The sequence below is a fragment of the Rhyacophila brunnea genome, unplaced genomic scaffold, assembly GCF_057557595.1.
Source record: "Rhyacophila brunnea isolate RB1 unplaced genomic scaffold, BYU_Rbru_1.0 scaffold_9, whole genome shotgun sequence".
Lineage (NCBI taxonomy): Eukaryota > Metazoa > Arthropoda > Insecta > Trichoptera > Rhyacophilidae > Rhyacophila > Rhyacophila brunnea.
The window spans coordinates 25,555,476-25,567,803 of record NW_028233361.1 but is presented as its reverse complement, the minus strand read 5'-3'; positions in this window follow the sequence as shown (position 1 = coordinate 25,567,803).

The following is a 12,328-nucleotide window of genomic DNA, read 5'->3' as shown; positions in this document are numbered from 1 at the left end:
ATTGTAAGTACTGCATTTGTATAAATTGGAAAGACAATGCATGAATCCTCACTCACTCATCGAGCCTGTCACATGACGCAATACTATCGTCACGAGTCCTTCACTCGACATAGTTAACCGTCATTCCACTCGTCTCTCAGTTCATTAATATAATCAATCTCTCGATTACATCGATTTTACCAGTGCATAATTAAAAAATATCCAAGCAACATCGACGCTTTATCTCCTCCACCTTATCTACTGCCAAAAATTAATTGTTAAAATTTGGTTTATGTCAGGCAGTGGCGTCTTTATGGACGCGTAGGCTGGACGCACTGAATGATTTAAAATTAATAATATAAAAAAAACATAAAAAACCTAGTACAAATACTAATGTACCTCTTTCATAGAATAATAAAAATTTTGTTGAATATGACACAATATAACAAAACGATTGGTAAATTTTCTGTATATCTCTTTGAGTGGTTTTATCATTCCTCTTTGATGACGGCCCACGTGCTCGTCGTAGGTCAAAATTGAGTTTTTATTGTATTTTCAAACCATGGCCCTGGACACGCCTTAAACGTTGTAGATAATCTATTTATATAATTTTGAAGCCTTATTATCCTTTATAGTTATTTTAAACATTTGATGACTGCATAAAGTATTTTTGTTACATAAAATAGTATTCTTTTAAACCTCTCGCTCTAATGTTTTAGAATATAGTCATATTTCGGTACATGACTGTGCAGTGGTGTTAAAATTTTTTACATTTATTAATTTTTAAACGCATTTATAAAACCATTAGTATAATTTATTACGAGATAATTTTTGTAAAATATTCACGATAAAAAATTATATTGATAATCTCTGTGATCCCAAATTTGACAAGAATTAGGCATTTTATTATTCAAAAAATTGGCAAGATTAACACATTTGAAGATGATTCTAAAGATACTTATTATAAGCTATGTTTTTGACTATTCAAGTGTGATAAATATCTTATGAATAATGATTGCTTTATAATAATTATTGACCTAAGAATAAGGTAGTGTTTTTTTGAAATACGCCATTTCTTTTGTCATTCCCTAGTGGTTAAGCTACAACATACGGCCGTAACCATAAATTGACAAACTATAATTAAAGTAGGGAGTAATATTATTTTAACGCGCGTGTTTGAACATGTACCTAACCGAATTTTTTTTTATTTTTTTTTAAACAGTACATGTTCAAACACGCGCGTTAATATCATTTTACTCCCTACTTCAATTATAGTTTGTCAATTTATGGCTACGGCCGTATGTTCTAGCTTAACTACTGGGGAATGACAAAAGAAATGGCGTATTTCAAAAAAACACTACCTTATTCTTGGGTCAATAATTATTATAAAGCAATCATTATTCATAAGATGTTTATCACACTTGAATGGTCAAAGATATAGCTTATAATAAGTATCTTTAAAATTATCTTCAAATGTTTTAATCTTGCCGATTTTTTGAATAATAAAATGCCTAATTCTTGTCAAATTTGGGATCACAGAGATTATCAATATAATTTTTTATCGTGAATATTTTACAAAAAATATCTCGTAATAAATTATACTAATGGTTTTATAAATGCGTTTAAAATTTAATAAATGTAAAAAATCTTAACACCACTGCACAGTTATGTACCGAAATATGAGTATATTCTAAAACATTAGAGCGAGAGGTTTAAAAGAATACTATTTTATGTAACAAAAATACTTTATGCAGTCATCAAATGTTTAAAATAACTATAAAAGATAATAAGGCTTCAAAATTATATAAATAGATTATCTACAACGTTTAAGGAGTGTCCAGGATCATGTTTTGAAAATACAATAAAAACTCAATTTTGACCTTCGACGAGCATGTCCCTTCTTAATTGCGCGGATTTTGTTAGGATTTAGGTAATATTTTATCCTCAATTTGTGAGAAATCTGAATGTCTTAAAGATTTTTGTATAGTTTAATAATTCAGTGGTTATTTTTCAAAACTGGACATGTCCACTATTCACTCCTCAGAGATACATGAACTTTTGAAATAAAAACACAGAGCGAAAACACGCACGCGACAAAAACCAAACTGTCAGATTGTATGACAACATACTTTTTCACGTGACTCAATACAGTCTCACCATTAGCTGAAAGTGACATGTCTCATTTCGAATGTCAACAACGTTGGACGTATCCCTATTTTAATGTCAACCTACTTTTTGAAACCTCTTTACAATATGAAATTGGTGTTTTGTGGCTATTTTTGAAAGTCAACAAAGTGTGTATGAGGTTATAGAATGATATTCCGATAATAACTCATTTTCGGCATATATGGGACATGTCCAGTTTTGAAAGTCAACCACTGAATTGTATGATTGGTTTTAAAATCTCTTCACGAATTGATTGCGTCATATGTGTCAAAGAGAATCCCCGATGATGTAAGGAAGGTGTTATTGATTCTAAAAGTAAGAAATAAAACTTAATCAGAATAAAGCCATCATTGATTCATTAACTCGTATAGGTACACGGTTGACTACATAATTCTTTCTCTGAGATTACTGTCCGTTAGATTTTGTGTGTGCAGCCCAGTGGTCGATTCTCGAATTCCCGGCGGACAATATTCTGGATCTCATACATAGTATGTATTCAAACTGTAATAACGAGATCAGCATTCTTCCGCCAGAAATGATTATGTAGGAACCTTGTAATTAATAAATATTTACAAGATAAAAATAACTGTTTATATACCACGTTTTTAAATTTTCTGTTGAATCACATAAACTTGACAATTCTATGTATTAATAATTTAGAACAAATAAGTCAATTGTCAACTAATCATTTTTTTGCTATTTTGCAACAAACAAATATAGAATACTGAAATGTCATTATGATTATATATATATATGATTTCCATAGTAACGCACGTATATATTAATAATTTAGTTGCTAGGACCCCAGACCCCTAGCAACCAATAATAGTGTTTTACTTTTTACGGATTTCTTCCAAAATAACTTTTCATACAAAACAGAATGAACTGAAAATGAATTCAATTCTACTTAAAGATGGCTAAAAGTATTAAAAGAATACATTGGCAACGTGTTCTGATATATTTTAAAAATTTCAAATGTCTAGCTAGTCGGGAAGTTAGTTAATAATCGATTGCAACATTTGTACTGGATAAACAACCACCTCGAGTAATTTAGTCGAGTGATTATACTAAATGATTTAGTAACTGAAAAGTGTCCGAACACCGTACATTAGTGAGTGACGTGTCAAAATGAATAGAGCACTGTTCAGACTTGCCTCGTGGCTTGTTTGGTATCAGACAAGAATACGAGCTAAGAAAAACGTGGTAAATTAAAATGAAAATGTTGACCTAAAAGTGTTAGTTATAATTAAGGAAAGCGCCATTGTTTTTGATCGATATTGACGATATTTTTTTTTAATTATTCGTTTTTACATTACCTATATATATTTTTAACTTTCAAGATTTTTTTGTAATCGATAAATTAAAGAACTTTCAAGTGTTAACATCTGTTTCATCTTATTTCAATTTGTGTAACCAAAAAGGTTGACTATGTCAGACAAATAGCGTGCTTTTCATGCTAGCGTGGTCTATAACGTAGTGTAAATCAGTTACTCTCAACATTTTTTTAACGTTTTCATTTTAAATTTTATAATATATTAATAAATGTATGTTAACATATTTGATAAATATAGCAATAAGAATCTAGTTTTACGCAATATCTCCAAAAAATTGGTGAGTGAAAGTAAATATAAGGCTGACCTATAATTTTTCTACAAAGACTTCTGTCGGAGGTTTTATAATAAAACTAATTTGATACTATTATAGTACTTACAGAAAAACCAGTTTTTTTAAGTTAAATATTATTTAATTTAATTATTTTAAAAATAAATATTTTTGTATAAATACCAGAGTATAATATACAATAATTATCTGCATTAATTTAAGTATTACTCAGTTCTAAACCGGACACGTTGGTTTTGTTTTCAATCTGTCAGCTTGACAATAGAATCTCCGACTTGTTTAGGTGGCGAATTGCAAGATGCCTATCATATCATATCGTCGCTGTAGGATTGATTTGTCGAATAGACCAAATGTTCAGGAGACGAAAACCACATTTCATAATCCTATATTTAAATACATGGAGATATTTAAATTGTTATTTCTACAGCATATGAATGATTTATTCATTACTATTACAAAGTAATTTAAAAAAAAGGATGGTTCTAGTCCATTTAGATACAAAAAAAAATATTCTGCATGGCAAGGTCGATTTCGACAAAAACGGATATTCGACAAACCAATCATATAGCGACGATATGGGAGTGTCACCATTTGTCGATTGAAAGAGAGAAGCTTCTCAAGTCGGTCCGACCCCCAGTTTACCCGGTTGGCCATTGCGACTGAGAAAATTTCTCATCTATCAAGAAGATTGCGGTATTTTACGGCGAGCGACAATGTCTTTTATCATCGAGAATTGACTATAATTTCTGAATCACACACATTCTAGTGCACGCCAACTGAGGTCTTAGAAAGCTGCTCCTGGGATACTCCCAGCACAATTTTGAAAGGCTTCTAACGTTCGTTACACCACGGTATACGCCTGCATAGCGGGTGTGAAGACGTGGCGGGTGGTGGAGGGAAAATAAAGTATAAACACCAAAGTGTCATAAGTATATAATGATATTCGTAATCTATATTGTGTTCAAATAAAATAAAATTTGATGTGACGATCGTGTACACATAAATAATATTTCAGTATAGTATAATCAAAGGAAAATTACATACGTATGTGTGGTAATGTATTATTTACATAATATGTTATCACATATTATAATATATTATTAGGTATATGCATTTAGATGTGGGTGTATTTTAATATGTTAATTTTAATATTTTTGTGGCACACATTTGAAAAGTCTTTTGTATGGAATAATCGATAGCTGAGTTGCGTATCCATAGCAATAGTTTGCCTGTAGACGTACATGAAGAGAAGAACGCTTTTCGTTTGGAGAAAAATCAATATTTTCCAGGATTGAATATTAAGGTTATTCACTTAGTATAGAAAAGTATACCAGAATACGAAAGTAACATATTATTTTTATGGGACTCTAAATCTTAAATACTTAATAATATAGGTACCAACACGGAAAATGATCTGATTCCAAATTTAAAAGGTTGGTTGCCCTTTTTTATGAAACGATTGTCGAAACTATTGTATGTAGGTGTTACAATGTTTCTGGAATACATATTATGAAATATATTATTAATTGAGAATTGTTATAATGTTAAAATAATTGAAAAACCGAGCTAGTGCACTTTCAGAAAGTATGCGTGTAATACAAAAGATTTAAATTTATTTGTATGACCGTACTACATACGTACGATATTATTAATTTATGAGTTGTTAGGTTTATGTAATTAAGTATTATGTAAAACAATATTGAATACAGAGGTAGAATAATATTATTATGTATGTATCGTCATTATTAAATATTAATGTTTAGCAAAATAGTCGGAGATTTAGAATTAAATTGCTATTGGCGATATGATGTACATATAATATGTATGACATGAATAGACAGAGTAGGTATTAATATAATCGTTCAATGAAAATCATCAAATGACAACGTTTTATTATTATGAAAAATGAAAAACTCTTTGTAATTTGGTGACATCTGTACGTCACTAACTACAACTTTGATATCAAAGTTCAGAACCGCTCACCTAAATCACGTAGAATTTTCAATATAATATTATTGTAGACTTCTTTTCAGTATTGAAGCCAGATGAAGTAAAGCTCAAATTGTTATAAATTTATATTCTACATATTGCTTAATTCACTAAAAATAATTTCAAATGCACTTAAAAATACATTTATTATTTTAAAGTTTGACTAATTCTTTTCCAATATTTTATGGAAATCGGAGATATTACTACAGTATTTTTTTAAATATTTTAAGGTGACTTTTAATAGATATGTACATACACTCACCTAACGATGGGATTACAAGACATGCGATTACCGCACATACAAATTTCGCTTAGTTATCTTGTCCAACTTTAAACTCAAATTACTGGCCACTATTGATTGATTTGCACAGTCTAAACAATTAAATACACAGTGACATCTGTTTGAATAATTATGAAATACTAAGCCATAACTAATCGGTATTACAGCGATTTTAATAAAACTTTGTTCTAAATTCACCGTCTGTCGTTAAAGATCTGTGGCCTGTCAGATACTGCCACTGTGATATGTATTTTCTTATCAACAAAATGTGTTTTAATGAGCTATGTAGCATTGCATATTTTTTAATAAAATATCGATTTTTCTCAACAATAAAAATGATTTTAACCGGATGTAGTCTTATCACGCCACCAGAATATTTTGATATCGATATTTTTTAGTACCTACCTACCTAATTAGTAATATAATTTTGAAAATAATATGATTGAAGATTTTAATAATATTAGAGCGATTTCAAATATCGTGAATAATTCATATTATCCCATTTGTCAGTGCTACTATGACAAATAGTAATGATTGTTATAAATCTAATTTAAGAGCGTACATAAGTGAAACGGCAAATAATTTTCAACAGTATGTGGAACGAAATTTCGCAGTCGTCGCCAATCGGAGACTGGTAGTCGAGGTGTGAGCACGTCAATTTGTTTTGTAATGGCGTCAGAGAAATATATTCTTAAATCGTATAAAGATTACTAAAAAACGTTCCACATGCACTTGAAAAAGAAAACATGTCAATGAATATAATAATACACGTAACATTAAAAGGACGCATGTTGAATTTTTATAACAAATTATATTTTGTTCGGCTCGCGTCATTTGCACAATCCGCGCATCGCCTAGTCACGATCTTTTTAGACCATGCCTCAGCTGAAGTATAGCCTTAAGTTTTGTACTAGTCAACACTGTGCTCTGGATTATAATACATGATTATAAGCGAAGATTGTTTATTTGTGTTTATTTAATATATTTAGTAACATGTCTCATTAGGTACCTAATTTAATTAATTATCCAAAACATTATATTCTAGTTATTCAGGATTAATTGAATTTTAATAGGCTTGCTAATTATATTAACAGTGGGTAGAGTGTAGGTACGCATCATAACTTTGTACTACGGCTCTAGGGTGAAAAATGATTTTTTTTACATATTATATTAATCTATTTATTTAATTATTACTACATAATATATTAACACAAGTGAATATTATTTGATCTAATTTTATGCGAGGTAATCAGACAAAGTAGCGTATGTATCAGTGTAGTAAAAAGTGCAAAGTTATAAAACGTATACTCTGCCTAATACACTAGGCTCGGTATATCAAAATACTAGATGTTATACTCAACTTGCTGTTTTACTTAGTAATAATGTTTTCATGTTCTTTTATTATCTTAGTATTGTGTCAGTGTATATTTTCCATTATTGAGTGCGCGTAAGATGTCAAAAGTCGAAAGTTTGTCGCAACAAACGACTCAATTTGAATAGTACAAAAAGTGAAATCAATTAGAATAAATCGATAGTATTAATTACTGTTTCATAAAATAAAGTAAATTTACATATATTCACTATTACTATTATTATTATTATTAAATAATATGATACTTAATAACTTGTTACTATTAACGCTAATAGTTATGATTTGTCTTACGTAAGAAATATTTCATTGAAATGTATAAATTCTTTTACTACAAGTTTCCAATATCAATTAAGTATTATGACACTCCTACATAAGTATAGTAACACATAATGCATTCATTTGTGTTGTACCAGTATACCAACATATTTATCGTTTTTGGTAGCAGTACCACGCCCTGTTCTGCCATGACATAATCCAGCAGTGGACTATGTTCACCTGATGATGCTAGCGTGTGTCGAAACAGGTAAAACGGAGCAGTGAGTGGATTGTTTATTTAAATAAATACTTAAAAAATTAAAACTATCTATTAATACTTGCCTAAAAAATAAATAATTAACCACTTATAAAGTAACTTTCAATGTTTACATTGGACGCTAAAGACGCACCTAGCGCGTAACGACTAGGTGGCCAATCGATATACATAATTTGCATGCTATTTAAATGTGTGGTAATTAAACAGTAATTATTTAGTCAGAATTAAAATTCTGACCATTAATATTAGAAAGAGATCAAAATTATCTATTAATCTTGTTATTGAAGACTGTTATTTGCCAGATTTGGTTTATACAAGATGGCCGCTTAAAGTCGGGCCGTCGTTGGTTGTAGTTCATAATATTTTTAATATAAACAAATACTAGAAATGACATACTCACGTCTACACATAAATTTAATGTATTATGAGAATGAATTTATATTAAAAAATTTACCATTGATATATTTTACAACATACGTAATATAAAAACGTACGGGAAATTTCATATACTTACTCAAAATATATTATAATTATTTTATAAATGCTAGTTTCAATAAATTCTCTGAATAATTGTCTATATAGACAGATACATAAGTGTATTAAAATAAACTAGGTCTAGACCTATTACATACCTACTCACTGTGATATTGATGATAATAATTAATATGTCATCATGGTGACATTACAGAACAATAAATTGATCACTATTTCTCCACAAATAAAATTTGATGCATACGACTCCCCCCATCCACCCTCACACCACCCTACAGGAATTAATGAAATTGCTTCTATATAAAAGGATTATTAATTATAAATTCTCTCCATATTTTTTTACACAATGTTATGACAAGGACTTTCATTTTCTTGTATTTTGATAACGAATATAATAATATACTTAATATAATAGATATTATGTAGGTTCTTCGAATTTATTATTTTTAATGATGTTTCGAGCTATTTTATTTGTTGATTTATGATTATTCAGTTATCAATATTGTAATTTTCCAAATATAACAAACAATCTAATTATTTTAAAATCACAACATGCTTATTTTTAAACATTTATTGACAAATGTGGGTCTATTCTATAAACAAGCCGGTTATTGGCGGCTATCGAGGGTAGTTTATCATATTTATGTAATTGTTATAATAAGACATTAACCCTTTAAACTGTACACATACGATTGTGATGTGAATGCATAGATGATAGATGGTGAATATGCTTAGTTAAGTCAAATTTTTGCTATCTATTTAAATAAACATTAAAATTAACGCCAAAATTTACAATTTACTTTTTGTAAATTATTATGGAAGTAGAGTGAGGTTATGTTATTTTACTGTGTGCCTACTATTTTCCGACGACAAATCTACAGAATTCATGGATGAAATATTCCTGTTATAGACCGAACGAATTATGTTTCACGCTTCAATTAGACCGCCAAAACGTGTCGTGGCCTCGCTAAATATGCTTTTCAGTTTTCTTTCATAAAAGCACATTATATAAAAAAGCACTAAAGCTGAGCACTGAATCAATTCAATTGAAAGCTCTGCTTATTAAGAGAAATGTTAATAATACTTATTGCATTGATACTAGAGCATTTACTAACATAGTATTTTTGATTATACTATTTCTTGTATAACAAGGCTTAAGGTGACGCATCAGTGAAACGCCAAATAATTTTCAACTGTACGCGCGACGAAATTTTGGACTCGCTGCCATTCACTGAGAGAATGTTGACCGAGGAACACGTCACTTTGCTGCGTGATGGCGACGGGTCAATTAATTCTAAAATCGTGTAAAGATGACTAAAAACGTTACCCATTTACTTTAAAAAGAAAACATGTCAATGAATATATTATTATTGTTACTAATAGAACAATAAACAGAACATAAAATGGACGTATGTTGGATTTATATGACAATTAATATTTCGTTTGACAGGCGTCGTTTTCACCCGCCACCCGCAATCCGCGCATCGCCTAGCGACGATCTTTTTAGACCGTGCCTCAACTAATGCATGGCCTTAAGAATGCAGCAACCTACACAATTTTCCATAACATCACAGATACATTCAAATAAATATCCTGATGCCACTTAGGCGTAAAGGTTACTAACTAATTCATTCAAAATTACAAAAGATAGCCTCCTATATTAAGGGAGTTTGAAATAACACTTTAGTTGCATATTGTTAGAAAATTTTGTCTTGAGTGGATCAGTGCCCAAAATCTGATGGTTTTATATTTTTTTTTGAAAAAAGTTGATAAATTTTTGCGTTATTGATCCTGTGGCGGATGTTGTGTATCTGTGGTTTCATAGCTATATTGTGCCTTAGTTTTTTGCGTAACTTAGGGGGAAGTATGTGTAGGTTGAAGGTCTTTTATCTGTTGTGGTTTGTTTAGCGTATTTATTAGCTTCCTCGTTCCCAGATATCCCTGTGTGACTTCTTATCCAGAAGAATCTAGGGTTTGTTACTATCATTCGAAGCTGTGTTGATGTCCCTTACTAGTGGGTGTGTGGATGATGGATTTTGGAGAGCTACCAGACTGGATTGGCTATCTGAGAATATGTTGACATAGTTGTATATGTGGATACATGGACGTATCACATCCACAATACCAGTGATGTCCCTAGACAAAATGCCGCTCCTGGGCAGCGCCAAAATGCCGTCCCATTTTTATACAGTATTTTTTATTGCACGTGTCGTTTCTAGTCCCCATGGACGTCGAAGGTCAACGGAAGTAAACTAGACATCGCAAACTCGACAAAAATTACAGTTCTGTTGAACCTTTTATGTTAATTAATACGTTTTGTTCCCAACCAGTGAGCAAGCTGATTTTTTTAATGGAACGGTATTTTCATTATTACTAACTTTAGATAGGTAGCTATTATTTGTATATATACCAAATGATTCTCCGAGATTTGCCGCCCTTTGAGTAACTGCCGCCCCCAAGCGACACTCAATCTGCCTACCCCCACGGGACGTCACTGCGAAATATAACGATCTTATTAGATTCGCAGATACGTATATTATATTAAATGAAGTATACTTATTGTAAAACGTGTAAATATAAACAATCAATTAAATTGATATTCATCTCAGTGTTCAGCCGACGTAATTTCTCCAGCAGTGTGGTACAAAGCGCCGCGACGCCGACGACGCCGCCGGTTGTAGCATTCCATTCAGGGAAAATCATTTTTATTGACACAATATTTTTATAGCCTCGATTGAGGGAGGTGAAGCCGGGAGTGAAAAATTACTGTCACCACACGCTTTAAATTATGAAACGATTTCACAAAACGATATATTTCCCGTCATTTAAAAGGTTACTTACATAATTCCATTCATCTTAAGGGGGGACATGCTCGTCGAAGGTCAAAATTGAGTTTTTATTGTATTTTCAAACCATGATCCTGGACACTCCTTAAACGTTGTAGATAATCTATTTATATAATTGTGAAGCCTTATTATCCTTTATAGTTATTTTACATATTTGATGACTGCATGAAGTATTTTTGTTACATAAAATAGTATTCTTTTAAACCTCTCGCTCTAATGTTTTAGAATATAGTCATATTTCGGTACAGAACTGTGCAGTGGTGTTAAGATTTTTTACATTTATTAATTTTTAAACGCATTTATAAAACCATTAGTATAATTTATTACGAGATAATTTTTTAAAATATTCACAAAAAAAAATTATTTTGATAATCTCTGTGATCCCAAATTTGACAAGAATTAGGCATTTTATTATTCAAAAAATCGGCAAGATTAACACATTTGAAGATGATTCTAAAGATACTTATTATAAGCTATGTCTTTGACCATTCAAGTGTGATAAACATCTTATGAATAATGATTGCTTTATAATAATTATTGACCTAAGAATAAGGTAGTGTTTTTTTTAAATACGCCATTTCTTTTGTCATTCCCTAGTGGTTAAGATACAACATACGGCCGTAGCCATAAAATGACAAACTATAATTAAAGTAGGGAGTAAAATTATGTTAACGCGCGTTTTTGAACATGTACTTAACCGAATTTTTTTTTATTTTTTTTTAAACGGTACATGTTCAAACACGCGCGTTAATATCATTTTACTCCCTACTTCAATTATAGTTTGTCAATTTATGGCTACGGCCGTATGTTGTAGCTTAACCACTGTATAATGACAAAAGAAATGGCGTATTTCAAAAAAACACTACCTTATTCTTAGGTCAATAATTATTATAAAGCAATCATTATTCATAAGATGTTTATCACACTTAAATGGTCAAAGACATAGCTTATAATAAATATCTTTAGAACTATCTTGAAATGTGTTAATCTTGCCGATTTTTCGAATAATAAAATGCCTAATTCTTGTCAAATTTGGGATCACAGAGATTATC